The 17,054-nt window shown below is 38.0% G+C and overlaps 1 protein-coding gene across 9 annotated transcripts in view; it reads right to left on the bottom strand.

Annotated features, from left to right (window-relative positions):
• GULP1 (GULP PTB domain containing engulfment adaptor 1) overlaps positions 1-17,054 on the bottom strand; it is a 277,838-nt gene that overhangs the window by 110,500 nt on the left and 150,284 nt on the right. The gene's annotated exons all lie outside the window — the stretch shown is intronic.

Consider the following 17,054-nt stretch of genomic DNA (forward strand, 5'->3'; position numbering starts at 1 on the left):
CACCAGTTCTAGGAAAGAAAAATCCCTGGGGTCAGCTTGTAATTCTGGTTATAAAAACCTTTCCAAATCTCCTTCTTTCCTAAAAGCTTTGGACTAGAGATAAGCCATGGAAGATGTCCTAAAAGCTGGGTCGTCTCAGGCCACAAATGGGTTCACGGATCCATCTCCCATGATATACAGATACCTCTTTCTCTTTTGAAGTTGTTTTTTTTCTTTCTTTTAAATTATTTTTTAAATTTCTGTTATTTTGCTGCCGATCTGTGATTAAATTCAGTCTGAAATAAGGGAGGAAAAAATGACCTCACTGTGGTGTTTGAGCAGGGCCCAGAAGTTCACTGCATAAACCCACCAGCCTGCATCTCTGTTGAATCTCTGAGTGGAAAAGCTTGTGTGTGGAGTGGCCCTCAAGCACATTTGTATTCATCACTGTTTTGTTGTGTGATTTAATCACAATTAATGCACAGGATTAGTGAAATGTTATTTTTCATGGCCATAATCAAACAAATCTTGATATCTCACCCTATCATGTGACAGAAGCAATGAAAGGATTATCCATTTTATATCTTCATACTTTGGTGTTCAATTTTATTTTATTTTTTTAACAAAACAAAAAGCAGAACAGCAACATGTGCATTTTTTCATGACTAGAAGACGCAGATTTTTTCATTGCTAGCGAAATCCCATATATATAGCAAGATTGGCTAAAGTAGATCCTGATTTAGAGGCTTGAATATGGAGCCAAAATTTCTCTTAGCTTCAGTGCAGGGTTTAAACAAAAGAGGGATCTAATTAGTTCATACTGCACTGAGTTACTTAGATTTTGTAAACAATAATAATTATGTCCCAGGTGGCAGGGTTTTTAAGTAAAAGAATAAAATGAAATTATTCAGCTTATTGTAAAATATATTTAAACAATATTTTATCTCTATCAAATGTAATGCATTTCCTTGAAAAGTGAAATAAGCAAAGAATAAAAATGAGCAGACTGAGAAGAAAAGGATGGGATTCTCTGTGCTTTGGGATTTTCTGTTAAAAGGGATCCATACATATCCTGAGCTTTTAACAAAAGCATTTGCTAGAAGGCTGTCTGCAGCAACCTGTGGCTTTTGGAGACATTTTAGTGATAGCTGCAATATGTGCAGGACTCTGGTGATAAGGATTTTCTACCTATCACATACTGCCTTTGGTACTGGCAACCCCATTTAGCAAAGAATTGTAATTCCCTATGCCAGGTCTGGCCTTCCATGCAGCAAGAAGAAATAGGGGGTATATTTGTTGAAATGCTTGCTCCTTTTCCAAAGGAGCCGACCCTCTTCCAGAAGGCTGAAATGCTTAGGGAGGACCTCCATCAAGAGAAACTTTCTGGATGTTGACATGCATCTACTCATAAGAAGGCTCAGTGGCCATAAAAGTGTTTTAGATTTACTTCATTTGCCAATTTTCTATAACAATTCCAAAGATCTGGAACTAAATGGTCTGCACTCGGTACAAGCTGTTAATGCATTCAAGCACTGTTGGATGCTGAAGCACAAAATCACAGCTTTGTTTAATAATAAAGTCTTTCACAAAATAGGTACCGTACTTTTTACCAAGCTGTTGTTGATAGTAATAATTGCTATTGTGAATATATTCAGCCTCATTTAAAACCCTTCCTTTTATCATTCTTTTTGTTTTCATCCAACCTATTAGTCTGGAAAAATCTTTTTCTCAAACTGCTCATGAGTTTAATAAAGTTAATTGAATCGTAATTACAGCTACAGGTTGAGGGTGGTGGAACCACTAAGTTCAGCACAAGGATCCAATCCCCAGTTCCTTTTGTTTTGTTACAGAGGTTTGACTTACAAAAGAGAAAGAAACATTTTAAAATCCTTTACTCACATGAGCAGTATGCATGCAAGTGAGTCGTCCTTTGACTTATTCTGATCTTTGATGGAAAAACCGCCAGCTCAGATAATGTGTTTCCAAATGACCCCCAGCCAAAAATGTTTGCCTTGATCCTCCAAATGATGTTGAGACAAATTGTACCAGTAACACAAATGTGGACTAAGCAGCAGACAAAGCTGTGAGAACTGTTCACAGCATGGAAGACAATAAACACTGTATATTTCACAAATAGGAACATATATGTTTGAAAACATTTCTGTTCCGTTAACTGAGAAAGGAAATAAAATGAGCTGAATGGCTATTTTGGCTAATGAAATGAGAAAAGCAAAACATAGGAAATAAAATCAGCCTTTAAACAAAACATGATTAAAGAATAAGACACAAAGCCAGGCTGTCAGTAAAGCACTGCAGAACTTAAACAGCTTTTTGAATTACAGAGTGGGAGTGATATGTGTGTCTTTTGAAACATGTACACCAGGTCTGTGTAGGCTCTAGAGATGGCCATGTCAGCTAACATTAATTAGAAGTGTTCAAAACATTTGTCTGTGAGTATTTTCCAGAAAGAAGTATAGTTGAAGGGAAAACAGAAAAAATAAATAAAGAGGCTGGCCAAGAAACAAAATGAAGGATACTTATCACAGACTCTTCTCGATGGTTTCCCTGAGAAAAAGAACAACGCTAGGCATAGGACTACAAATTGTAAGTGCACAGTTTCTAATACTCCTATCTGCCTATTTTTGATAGATTATAGTCTTGAGTACCTATGGAAATAATTGAATATATTTTTGGCTAGCATTCTTTAGACACATAAGAAATTTTCTGGAGAACTTCTAGATCTTTGTGTCTGGAAGAGTATCACTATACCACTTAGGCTTTTCCATCAGCAGAGATGCTGTGACAAGCAATCTGCAGTACGAGTAATTATAATCATTGAATAATATGAATTTGAAAATGGATTTCTTCCTTTGCTTTTGCCAGATGAGAGTGGCTATCCTCTCAAAACTGCCTGATCTTCATTTGAAACATAACTAATCAGAAATGCATGAGACAGCCAGGTGGCATTTAGCTTTATGAGCTGAAGGTGCGTGCTTTATTTCTGGTATTGAAGATGGGGAGTCACTAACAAATATGGCAAGTTGCTGCCTCTCCTCACCTATGCAAACCTCACTGCACTCGCTGGAACCATCTGAGAGCCCACATTCTGCTCTCTGTCTTTCTTTGATGTCTTCCAGTGCTCTGAAATAGAAGATTCTCTGCATCCTGCCTTGGGATGCCTGCAGACTTTACTCTCCTCCAGCCTGACCCTTAGCCTGTCCTTCCTGGAGTTACACCTCAGCTGCACTGCTTTCGTCTTTCATCTGTCTGACAGGATTCCAGCTCCATCGCACACCCATAGTGCCATGTAGCCTAGAAAATAAACTGCTAGCTTTATGGCTGCAAGGCATATCTTTCTGCCAAAGCATGAAAGACCTTAGTTAAAAATCCAGACATATTGCAGGTGTTTCCAGTAGAACTATCAAAGTTACGGCACAGAAAGCTATAGTAACACAAATACTGTCTTTTCCAAGTCTTTCCAAGACTTGTGTAAGTTCTTAGCTTTCAGTACTCTCAGACAGTCACCCAGTCAGTATATTTATCATGGCAGCAAGCTGCTGAAGTTTCCTGTCTGTTCTCAGTTTGTTACGTCTGCTCTCCCATCAGTAAGGAGACCTCAGGAAAGATGGACAAAAGATATACGATATGCTCATTTATGGTGATGTTGCTCCAGAAAAGTTACAACATAAACAACTGAATGTGCTCATATGTCTCAGCCTTCAACAAACTAACTCATTTTACATGATATTTATCTCAGTTATGTACTAACTGCTGAGAAATGCTATCCTAAGTGTTGATACTGAGATCCAAACAAAATCTTCTCTGATCCAGAACAGAAGTGTATTTTTGTATTAGCTGATGCATGTTATTAAATGCTTCAGTACAGGTACACAAGATAATTGTGTCTTTCCTGTTAGTGTTAACGTAACAAAAGCAATACGTAACTGTTCACCCTTGGGCTACAAACAGAAAGGCCAGCTCTGCCTGCTGAGGCTTCATTTTGTCACGAAAGGAGAAGAAATGTTAATCAGAGCTATATATGTCTTTTATTCATCAGCTTTTACTGTACAGTTCAGCTGAGGGTTTCTTGACCCACAGGTGCTTTGCATTACCTATAAAACAGGCAGGCTTATTTTAAACTGTGCTGCTGGGGCAAACGTACAGACAACTCAGCTACCTTCTTCCATCGGCTTTGATATATTAAAGCTACTTTTATATGTTGTCTACACTCAATGCCTGTAATCTACTGACCTTTTACATTAATTAAAAGAATATATCAAAGCCCCAGAAAACTCCTTCATAAAATTGAAGATCACACTTTGCATGTATTGCAGGTGAGTTGGGAAGGGTTGTCCAGCTGCTTCTTAGGACCAGAGCTCCAGAGATATGAAGGCTGGCATAAGAAAACTGGAGAATAATGAAACATTTGTTTCAGATTCAGAGCCTGTACTGCAAATTTTACTATCATGAATGCTGAGTTTGGTTTCTGTTAGAAACCATTCCACTGAGCACACACTATATCAACATATATCAAAATGGTTTAAAATTCTTTCTTCATTTGAACTTTGTTATAAAATGAAACAATAAAGAAGTCAGAATTGTACCACTGCCTGCATATTTTGAAACAAGCTGATCAACAACAAGGCAGAAGGCAGTGCAAGCTGAAGTTGCTCCTACAACAGCAGCATCTTTTTATTTATTTTTTTTAATTTTATTTGACTTCTGGCTTTGAAATTGCAGCATTAACAAAGGAAGTGTTTTGTGGTGGTTGCAAAATGAGTATAGGATGCTCCAGTAATAGGACAAACAAATATAATGATGCATTTCTGAATTATATTTTAACATCACTATAGTTGAAGCTCGCTAATTCTGTTTTGTTAGTAACAGCTCTTTAAAACTGTACTATGTTATATAAGCACCTATTAAAAGTAAATGTTTGTTAATCTTCTGGTTTTTTCCCCTATTTGAAATAGGGTTTGCAACTTAAAGGATACACCAGTTTTTATATTAAGCAAATCCATCTTGCTCATTTGTTTTCTTTGATGACATTTACTAGTTTATAGTTTTAAATTATAACTGATTGTTTCTGCTTTAACTATAAGAAAGCCATCAGAAAGCCAAAAAACCTTGTTGTGTCTAAACATAAGGCTATGAAGTCAATAGATAAAAATTACTGTTGAATGATTTAGGATTGACTGCAATCTTGCAGCTTCCTATTTCATTAGTCTTGAGCCAAATTGCTTATAAAATTTATTACCTATACGCTATTTTTCTCTCAAAGTCGAGAACTGATTTAAGCCTGAATTGTCAAAAGGCACTTGATTACGACTCCATGTCCCCTATCTGCCTTGCAGAACTAATTAGAAACTTTCTCATGTCTAATGGCCTTACATAAGGGCAGCTTACAGTGAGTTGCTATCTGCATGACACCACTGTCGTAATTCAGTTTGTTTGGCCAGTTTGGTTTGGACAAGCTCCTGATGACCTCGCCCTTTTTATGTAAAGCAAACACTTTCTTCTAAGAGTTACAGTGAAAGGACAGGCCAGAGTGGTCCAGGCAATCTCTGCTGTCAGGCATGTAACTAATTATGCTTCATCCTTTATCTCATATGCGATACATTCATTAGGATGAAACATGCATTGCTTAATAAGACGTTTGATTTTACTATTGTTTCCCAACAGTTCACAAAAACATTTGTAAGTTTAAAGCAGAGCTAAATTGACAGTGACAGACAGCTTGGCATTAGCCACTCTTTTTCCAACGTTTATTCCAATAGTATCTGATTGAATCCAGCTGCAAATTTCAGATCTTACAGATGGCCACCACAGTTCTCCGAGACTAGAAAGCCAAGAAGTTGGTGCCAGCTCGTGTAATGACCTTTAAGCAAAATACTGACACAAACAACAGAATCCACATGTCTGTTCTATGGCTTTTTTCATAGGTAGGCTATAACAGGGACCTTAGCTGAAATGAATATGAGGATATAGGCTTTGATTCTCTGACTGGAAAGCAGCAAAATTAGATTGTTATCAATGGCTTTCCCATGGTAAATGGTAAAGAAGGTAGGCTGACAGCTTTTCCTAACTTCATTTCTCTCCAGGGCATATTGAGTCTCTTGGCAATATAATGATAATTTTTTGCACGTGAAAAGATACACACTGCTTTTATTTTGTGTGAACCATCCTGCAGTGAAAGAAAAAACTGAGCTGCAGTCAGTAAAACAGGATTTTTTACTTTTTATTTTCGTGTCTAGCTTCTGTGGCCAGGAAACATGCTCAAATTTTATGGAAAATGCAAGTTAGCCTATAATCATCTTTAGCAGCAAGTACAAGGAGATGTTGTTCCAAGGATTTTAGTTTTCACTCACTGCAGTTTAGAACTCATCCATTTGGATGTAAAAAATTATCTGCAGCTAATCTCAAGCTTTAAAAATGCATATAAAGAGAGAACTGTGTCTGTCATTTAAAACCTTGCCTAAGCCTTGTGGCCTCCTTCTTCATCAGCAACTGGCATCTTACCATGTGGTCAACTGCTGATTTTGAAGCAGTGAAGGAGCAACTATGGACTGAAATAGAAAAGAAGCACTGGAAATGCATACACCTCTGTTACAAAAAGCAGATCCTCTTCTTATGGAATATTAAGGGTTGCTGTGTATTTAAAAGGAATGAAAGGTATCACACATAAATTACAGGGATAGAATGGCCTCCTGACAATATAGTGTAATTCTGTCCGATACTTCTCTGAGGCACCAGCACCTCCCTGAGAAGGAGAAGGAAACTGCACAACATTTTCAAGTTCGGATGCTCCAGCAAGCAGTTACTCTAATGGCTCCACCTCTTCTAAGCCCCGTATAACACATTATCTAGATTTTGGTTAAGCAAACTATCTGAACATTGAGTTCATTTCAACAAGATAAAAATTATATTCCTTTCTTTTTCCTCCCTCGTTTCAGAGACCACTTGTTTCAAAATTCTGAGAACTGAATTTCCAAAGGGCTTTGTATTAATCAAGTATATGAGCTTTAAATATTATTCCTAAATAATATTTGAATTAATTTTTAAAATGTTAAATTCTCAATAAGGAACTGCCAAAATAAAGATAGTAAGAGCGACAAAATTAAAGATGACATTCTTTTTAATCATACCAAATCTGCACAGATATGTGTTGATAGCAGGAAACAGAATAGAGAGACACTATGTTCTACATATATAGCTAGACCTTGTTCAAAACTCAGTTGAATAAAACAGCACTCTGACAATTTGAATCAGCTTCAAATCTGTCCAGAGAATGAGCTGTTTTCCATTTGGACAGAGGGATGTGCAATGCATCAACTGGTCATATCCAGAAAAATGATCCAAGACTTACTTGGCTAAGGAAATCATTAAGCTGCTTGCTTTTGCACTCTATCCAAGAACTTTACGCACCATTATGGATAAATGCACAATTTTTCTTCCCAGGAAGAAAAGAAGAACAATGGCCTAACTAGTATATCCCCCTTCTCTGTCCTATTTGAAAGGGATCTGTGGGATTAAAAAGTCACCATGGCAAAGCCCAAGAACACTGAGCTGCTACTGGTTCAGAGCTGAAGGCTTTGGGGAAATGAGTGATACCTGAAATGAAGATAGCATAGGAGAGGAGAGAGAAGGAAGGTGGGAACAAGGACACATGGGAAAAGGGTAACCCATGGAAGGGGACAGGGAACTGAGAGCACTAAAGGACATGAAGCAAAGAGAGGAGAAGACAAAGCAATATGCTTCATGAATGACAAAATTAGAACTGAGAAGAAAGTATATCATTCAAAATACGGTACAGCTACTCCTCATCACTGCTTTCTGCTGGACTGAAACGTTCATTTAAAAAGCTCCTGGACTCAGTTTCTTGTGTTTTTCTCTTGACCTGTTTCTCTTGCTTCAGTCCCTGGGGATCACAGGTTTACGACCTCAGTGACTCCATAATCACTCTATAGAAAAAAACCCAGCAAGTTCTCAGGTGTACACTATACACTATTGTCAGTTGCCATGCACTTGCTTAGAATACATCTCATCTAACAAAACTGGAGTTGATTAAACAATTCACAGATTTACTGCCTGCGATTAAGACAAGTATCTGTTTTTGTCCCTGGCCTAATCTGGCCTTATCTGTACTGATTCCATGGAGCTGATTTTTCTGTGTTACTGACATGGTCTCCTTTGAGACATTTTACAATCTTTGACACGTGCAAAAACCTTAACAATTTACCTGATGTTTGCTGTTTATTTGGGGCCAATATCAATCATCTATTATATATCCCAATCCTTAAATGACTCTTAAATGTAAATTAAAATCTATTTTTCTTAGAATAGCAAAGATTCCATCTAGAGCTGCTAAGAACTAATACTGTTCTCTATTGACCATGCTACTCTGACAAATTCAATCCACTTTGCTAGCTGTTATCCTTCACAGGAGGACCAGCAATTACTCTGTTGGAGTTTAGGCAGGCTTCTATTTTTTGTATACCACTGAAGTATGTGGTTTCTCATTCTTTACATCAGTGCATTTTTGCCACAAACCTGGAAACAGTGCTTCATCAGACATCAAATATTTAAATGTTTCAATGTGGTACTAAGGGATGTGGTTGGGTGGGGAAATGGTGGTGGTGGGTGAGTGGTTGGACTGCATGATCTTGGAGGTCTTTTCCAACCTTGGTGATTCCGTGATTCTATGATATATTTATATTTAACCTGAAATTTTCATAATTGTCGCAAAGCTTATTTTTTGATTTTTTTTCCCTCTTTTTTCTTTTTGGTATGTTTGCTTTAAATAAGGATGCAGACAGATCTCAAAGTCTTGCTTCACTTGCAATCCTGTCATCTTTTCTACACTAACTGCTCATGTCATCCTATGCACTGAACACTCTTCTGGCACTTGCAACTCCAGAATGTTGGAAGATAATCTGTTTTTTACACTTTCCACCTGAGCTTGACTGACTGGCCAGCCTTTAGTTATTTTATCAAAACTTGTTCTCATCCTACAGTAATCTCTGACAAAATTTTGTCCTGTGTCCAAGTCCTGCCTTGTATTAGATTTTCAGCAGCCTTTTATTAGATTTTTCAGCACTCTCTTTTGGGGTAATATTCAGAGTTTTGACTGCATTTCATAACTTCCCTTTTCTTCTGAAATCAGATGATCTGAAAACTACTTTGACAGCCTCTGGACCAGAAATAAAAGTACAGGCAACTTCTGATAGCACTCTTTCTCATTGGCCAATGGAACTCATATAAAGCTGTCTCAAACCTGTTTGGACTATCTGCTACATACATTTCCAGAAATTTAAGTCTTCAGTGGGATTTTTCTGTTTTCCTACAAGATTTTTTTATTCTTACTATCACTACCCATCTTGAGCCTAGCAGTCTGAGCAAGTTCATGTTCTAGAGTTTTGTTAGTGTTACATTTCTAACTGAGCATCATTGCTTCATACCTACACATGCACAAACCCAATATCAACACAGACACATGTCTAAAAAAGGTACAGTTGTACAAAAAGAATAAAAATGTTCTTTTGGGCTTTATTCATTTACTGATCAAGAATGTCCCATTTTTGGAGGATAATCATTGCTTTGATAATGAATTAGCTTAATGATTTTCACAAACAGAATTTCAGAAATAATTGTATCGTGTCCAGTTCCAGAATCTTCACTTCAAGAAAGACAGGGAACTACTGAAGAGAGTTCAGCAGAAGGCCACAAAGATGACTAAGGACCTGAAGCATCTCCCATACTGATGCTGTTCAGCCTGGAGAATAAAAGCCTGAGGTAGGAATCTTATCAACAGTTACATATATTCTAAATGGCAGGTGGATTGGGCCACTGTTTTCGGTAGTACTTAGTGATAGGACAAAGGGCAATGAGTACAAATGGGAACACAGGAAGTTCCATCTGGAATGAGGAAAAACCTCATTACTTTGAGGATGACAGAGCAGTGGAACAGGCTGGCCAGAGAGAGTGTGAAGTACCTTTCTCTGGAGATATTCACAGCTCAGTTGGATGCTTTCCTTGTGCAGTATACCACAGGGAACCTGGTAAAAAAAGCTTAATTGCAAAGACTTCATCAGAAAGCGTGGCACGGGATGTGTATTTGCAGCAAGAAATAGATGAGATAGGGGATAATTTTGCTGCACAGCGTGCTGAAGGAAAAGACTGAGCACAATGGCATCTTTGAGTCAGTGAAGTTAAACCCAGGGATCAGCTCAGGACTGATGGAGTTCAAGTGACTTAAAGCATCTAGAAGCTCTGTTCCTTCTTGATATTCCTCTGAATTGCCTTTCTGTCTCACCACTGCTACTATCTACACTAATAGCAAGTTGCGTCAGCTGTTATTTTCTACTGCATTTCTATGGAATTTGGGTACTGATCTCCCACTAGGTTCTGAGAAAACAATGTTCAAAAATGAGTTTGCATGCAAGTGGAGATATCCAAGCAAAGTTACACCTACTGAGCATCCTTTAATCCAGTTTCAATGACATTTGATTTTCAAAAGTCTCAGGTTTTTAATGCAACGACTCTTGCAAATAGAATATTTTCAAGGCAAATCATGTCAATCAACAAGAACAAAAGCATGTGGTTGCACTTTTTATTAACAGATGGAAATAGCAGATGAATCCAGATAATGCAATAATCTCTGGCAATATTAATTTTAGATGTGAAATGCTTCAAGAAAAAAACATGTTGAATTTTCCCCAGGGATTCAATATAACCAAAATCAACAAATCTCTCAAAAGAAAAAGTCTAATAATACATTAGTAAGGGTTTTCGTTTGCTAATTCTTGTAATTTGGATCAGCTGTAATTTGGATCAGTGTCACCTGGACATGTATTGCTGTTACAGCAAAGAAAATCACAGAGAGCCATCTGCATGTGATAGAAACTATATCGACCACGCTGTGGTCAGCACTTCACCAGGCAATCATTTTGAAAGGCTGCTATGAACATTGCAGGCTCCTGCCTCGATTGTGCTTCTACAAATATGTCTCCCATGTAATTGTTTAAAATTACAGCTGTGTGATATACTTCATTAAAGAGAGGGGCAGCAACGAAATTAGATGAATGATACAGCCAAAGTAATAAACAGAAACAGCTGAGATGAAGATTCTTGTGGTGGTTAGGGCTTAGATAGCCTTATTCTTGCCCCTTCTTTCTATGCTATCATTTGCAATTGTGCAGCCTGCTACTGAGCCTGCCACAGATTTTCAGTGTGAGATTAAGCTGCCACTCACATATCTATGTTCATACAAAACTGATGTTATACCTGCAGTTTAAAGTGGTAGCACAAAGTAGCACATATGCATTTCTTGATAGCTGAAAGAATCACAGAAATATACTGGCTTCTTCTTACAGGAGGTATTTCTTATTGATTCCTGTCAAGTCTACACAAGCTAATGCCATGAAGCACAAAAACAGCATAATATAATCAGATGCTAAGTTTTAAATCTCTTGCTTTGTAGCAAAGTGTTTTAAATTATCTTGGCTACAGTTTCAGAGAGAAATATAGAGGAGTACAGTGGTGCTTTTTCCTGAGCTCTGTCCTAGCTGCCTTCTCTCACTCTTCTCTTCCTATTTTCTAACTCTTCCTATCCTCCCTCCGTGTAAAGCAAACAACCTTCAGTTTCCATCCTTCCTTCAGAAGGGTCTCACTCCTAGTCTTACTGCTAGTACTTAATCTTTTAAAATTAATTAATTAAAAAACCAAAAAACAAAAAACAAACTCTGCACTTTTAGAAAGTGTAGATGACACAGAACTGCTATGTCCTGGGCCAGCCTGAGGTGCATACAGCAGCCGAGCTGAACCATAGCAATTCAAACTGGGGAGCTCGTTCCTTACTCCTTGCTGAAGGAGTACATAGCCAGGGAGATGTAAATGGGACTGACTTGAGTCCCTTGCTGTGACAGCAGCAGTGAGTCTAGGCCAGTGACAAAAAGTACTTCAGATTTTGGTAACTACAAGGAATTGGATGGTTGTCATGGTTTTCCTAACAGGTCAGTCTCAGATTTGCACTCTGCACGTTCAGACTTAGATCAAAACCACAGAGTTGAGCTTGGTTTGAGTTTTTCCAGAAAGAACAGAAACATGATATCACTTCAGATCAGGGACAAAACAAAAGAAGTAACATTTTCGTGGCAGTGTTCAGCTTGTGGTCACAAAACTGTAAGTCAGGTTACTGGTGACAACACTTAAGGCTTTACTAACAGATAAGATATAATGAGAATAATGAGTAGTAGAAAAAGCTCCCTGGTTATGAAAACATAATATACAAAAACATCGCTGCCTAGCATTATTAATGAAGTTAATTTTAGTCAAGATTTTCTAGGGCATGTGCTGCTAATAACAGCTAAAACATCCATTGGGAGAACAAAACAATTTAGTTCGGCAGAAAAAGCACCTAGAAAGCCCTCTGTTGCTTCAGTGACTTGGTTGTTTTTTTGTTTTGTTTTTTTTTTGCTGTCTCCATGTTGATCTACATACATTTATTACTTTGTTCTAAGTGCAATATTTTACAGATTAAGAAATGCAGTATTTGGGATAATATCATTTATTAGTCAAATCTTTACTTTTTTTGCACATGAAATAAACATATCTTCCTATTTCCACTGTAACGTATGTTACCATAGATTTTTAAAAATATATTAAGCCCATAATACTGCATAATCTGCTCATTTTGATAATAAGCCGAAGGGAGGAGAACTGGCTAAAGACTGCACTGAGGATTATAGAAAAAAATATTGTTAAATTTTGACTCACTACTCTGCACTGCAGTAGGTCTCTCCTATACAAATACATGTTGTGTATTTCTCTGTTCATTCAATATTTGATTAAATATGTACAGATACTCTTAGAAGCTCTTCATTTTTTACCCCAACCTAAACGAGCCTTCGTGGCTTGTGCTGCTTTGCTCAGCCAAACTGTTCAGACACCAACTCCAGCAGCAGCTTCTGGAGGAAACTGACAAAGCTGTCACAATCTGTACTGCCCAAAAAAAGCCTTGTCAGGCCAAATGTATATACCCTATGTTTTCCAGTGGCTTGTCTGCTGCTCACACTTGCATTTTCTCCACTGCATCCATCTCTGACCAAAAAGTATTTCACCCACAGCAAAAGCCAGGAAGGTCTCTGGCCACACTGGCACAGACTCAAAAGAAAATGTATTTATATCAAATACAGAACAAGAGAAAAGATGTTTGTGGGAGGATACTGACCACAAGAGCCATCAATGAGCCTGCCTTTCCACCATTTTTGACATGCTTCTTCAAGAAAATCCCTCACACAGGGTCCTGATTGTGCGCTGAAGTTCCCAGAACTCCCAGAGAGTAAAGCATGGCAACAGCTCACTGAGAGTTGATCCATCCATTGGTGGTGGAGATAAAGTTGGAAGCTTCACAACCTCTTCCTGAGTTAATGCACATGTCTGGAAGATGCCTTTTGTTCCTTTTTGGGGGGGATTTCTAACAAATAACACACAAGCCTTCAGAGATACAAAAGAGGATTAAAATGCTAACTGAATATTGGTAATGGAGAAAAGCGTGGGTGGCAGACTTGGAGCAGTCAGGCCTGCCAAAACTGTGAGGCAGCTATTCACTTTTCCATGTGCATTTAATCTACCACAGCCACAGACTGATCTTGAGAGAGGGCTGTGAGAATCAAGAGTACATTTGGCTTGGCCTCAGACAGCATCTCACCAAATGAATTGCTGAGGACCACGGTGGCAGCCATGCAAAGAAAGGAGTTCCAGACAGCCTTTAAGGGGAGGCTGGGACTGATTCACAAGAATTGTCTAGTCTGTCTTTCGTGAGGTTTGCATACTTACTCTTCAAATGGGTCCTACAGCAGTGGTGTTTGGAACCCTTATTTCCCTCACAGTATAGACTGATGCTCCACAATTCAAGCTTGTTGAGGAAAAAAAAAGTAAAATTCAGGCATATCAAATGATGTTCAATAAAGGATTTCAAGCGAAGAAAGGAAAGTTCTGCATAACCTAGTCAAGAGACCAGACTTGAGATATGATTCTGGTGCCATACAGGGACCGCTGAGGTGAGGAAGTGGAGAACTGACAGGGTAAGAAGGAATTAAGAGCTGAAACATCAAAGAGAACCTCTTTGAAGTTCAGGCTACACAACCCTTCCTGCATGTTTGGGTCTGATGAATTCTTGTAGAGACATCGATCTCCAGTTTGTACCACCTCGCAGAAGCTGGTGGCCTTGTGGGATCAGTAGCCTGGGGTGAGTCTCCTCAACAGCATGCACACCTGGAATCTGGGAAACTCCTGTGTATGACTGAATTTGGTACTAATGTAAAACATCTCTTATGACTTTATCCTAAAATTGTGTTTTTTTATTTTTATTTTTTTTAGTTCAAAGGGATAAAGGCCATAGTGGTGGAATGATATAAAAATAGTTTACATGTATTTCTTCACAATTATTTATGTAGATACATGTGACAATAAAGGAATGGTGTACAACCTAGTGACACAAAGGCATACAAAAAGGGGCAGGAACATTTTTCTGCCTTTATCCTACCATAATGGCAAGTGTAAAGAAACTGAGAAATAACTAATAGAGGAGCACTACAGCAAAGTAAGCACACACTGCAGAAAAGAAAGAAAGAAAAAGACTTTCTATGAATTCATGCCAAATCCAAAACATAAACAAACTGTACAGATACAGAAGTGCCTGCATCAAATTGTAATCAAACTGCACAGGTGGTCTTGGCACTGTGAGTTACCTGTCTCTGGTATCTTGCATCAGAAAAAAAGGTGAGCAAGGCTCTTCAAGGAGTTTGGAAAACTTCAAAAAATTGGACTTGTCCCTGTCTTTCCATAGCTCTCAGTACATACACAACTTGATTCTCTGTATGCTTGCACCTAATTGGGTTAAAACTCTTCATTTGTTTGTGCTTAAAATTGTGTTCTTCTGGAGCGCTGGTGCAAGGACTACCATCCAAGCATGTAATACTGGAGCAGTCTCAGGGAAAGCTCAAGTTGGCTGATGCTGTTTCATATGGTGTGGAAAAAAAGCACAACTACAAGAACACACGGAGCTGTAGATTACAAACTGATTTATCATCCCTTGAAGTCAACACAGTTCTTGGGGCCAACCACAGTATTTCCTTCCAACTTCCTTTGGTAGGCTTGCTAACCCTCAGAGACACCCGTGTGCAACTTGTGATCCTTAGGAAGAAGTCTAGGTTTTAGGTTTTAAGAAAGAAAGGTGTTTGCCATTATTTGTAGTCTTAAAGTTGAAATATACAGTCTGCATACTTCACACATTCTCAGAAAGTTCTCTAAGAACAACAGAATTGTGGGAAAAATAAATAAAAAGAAACATAGAAGCTAGAATGTCCTATGCACACAGAACTGTTCAATTTTCAACAATTTGCATTTATGGAACAGAAGGCATATTTCATGGATGCCACTAGACTCTCTCTTTTCTTAGCTTTTTGCTTTTTACTTACGTATAAGTCAGAATGTATTCCCAATTAACCTAAATTCTGCAGGAATGTATCTAAAGTAGTGCTTTCCAGGAACTGAGAAAAAAGGGAATTTTGATTGTTCTCTGCTTTATAACAAGTCAGAGGGGGGTTATATCTGCAGTGCCTTCAGCATCTGCCTGCAGTTGTACACGTACTGTGCTTGAAATCCTGATTTGGAATGATCTGACATTTCATACAGTGCTAGCTCTGATCATCCCTATCCTTGTCTACAAGTTGCAGTGTATGAAGCACATTCATGTTTAACCTTCTCAAACTCTCCTCCTAACTCAGGGGTATTTGAAGGCATCAGCCTCTGTAGAAATGTATTGGTAAGCTCACTTGTGCACTACTACCTGCATTCTGCACCATGCAGTGGGTACAGCAACAGAAGTTGGCTTTTCTACTCTCAGGTGGATGAATCAATAAGAAAATGTTACCTTAGGTACTGTAAACAGTTTGTCCACAGTTTGTTTTTTTCACTGAAAAATAAAATCAAAATAAAACACAGTGGCATAGCAGTGTTTAAGTACATGATAAATACTGCTCAGAAGCATTTGCTGAATCATCTTTGAGTTGAAAAAGTGCTCCAAAATTTATCACCTTTTCAGACCAGTCAAACATCATATGAGTGTCTGCTGGAGTATCTGTTGTCACGCAAATCAGGTTTTCCTGTTGATAGTTTACCTGTATGAAGCTTTCTCATTTTGCTTGTCCTTTCTCATTGTTTTCCAGTGTCTTTTGTGACCATGAAGTGCTTACAAACACATCAAGAATCGGGATGATCCCCACATGCGTGTGTTAAAAATCAGACTGAAGTTGTAATACTGATAACCTTCTTTTACACTTTTTCAGTGGAGAATGCCTTTTAAAAATGGCTGAACTGCCTCAATATGCAGTCTGCATTACTGCTTGGAATGACCGTGTTTCTAGCTCAACCTTAATGTAAACTTATCTGCAGCAATATGTTGGATCATAGTCAGGTATCCCTTAGAATATTGCTTGGGATTTTTTTCCTCTTTAGCATTCAACTCCTTGGCATTCAACCAGGGAGGTCTGTGAGAGACTACATCTGTGGTCCTAAGAAATCTGTTTCCTAAATTAATGTCAATTAATTTTGGCCGTACAACTCATGTAGCTTTACTGATCTTACTGATTTATTTATTGTAGTGCCAAGAGGTAATTTATCTTGTTTACTTAGTGAGCTCCAGTCATGTACTTCTTTTTAATAACACTTAGTTCTTACAAAATACCTACGTCTTTGAAGGTCTATTAAATAATAAAATGGTATAGTTGGTTTGATTATTTCAGTGTTATGCATCAATCCTTGTGATGTCACGACAACATTCAATTTTGATGGCACAAGATCACAGCTTTGACTAACCTTCTTACTGTTTGCATTCAATATTATGGCAATCTATAGGTACTACTAAAACAGTAAATCCTAACAATCCTTAAACACTCTGAAGTATACATTTAATGTTATTAAAGATGAGAAAACAGGCACTGAATGTGGAAATGGAAGTTTAAAATGTCTGATAATTAGGCTTTTGATAACCTTCAAACAGCAAGAGACGCTTG

Source organism: Tympanuchus pallidicinctus, unplaced genomic scaffold, assembly GCF_026119805.1.
Source record: "Tympanuchus pallidicinctus isolate F22 unplaced genomic scaffold, pur_lepc_1.0 scaffold15, whole genome shotgun sequence".
Classification (NCBI taxonomy): domain Eukaryota; kingdom Metazoa; phylum Chordata; class Aves; order Galliformes; family Phasianidae; genus Tympanuchus; species Tympanuchus pallidicinctus.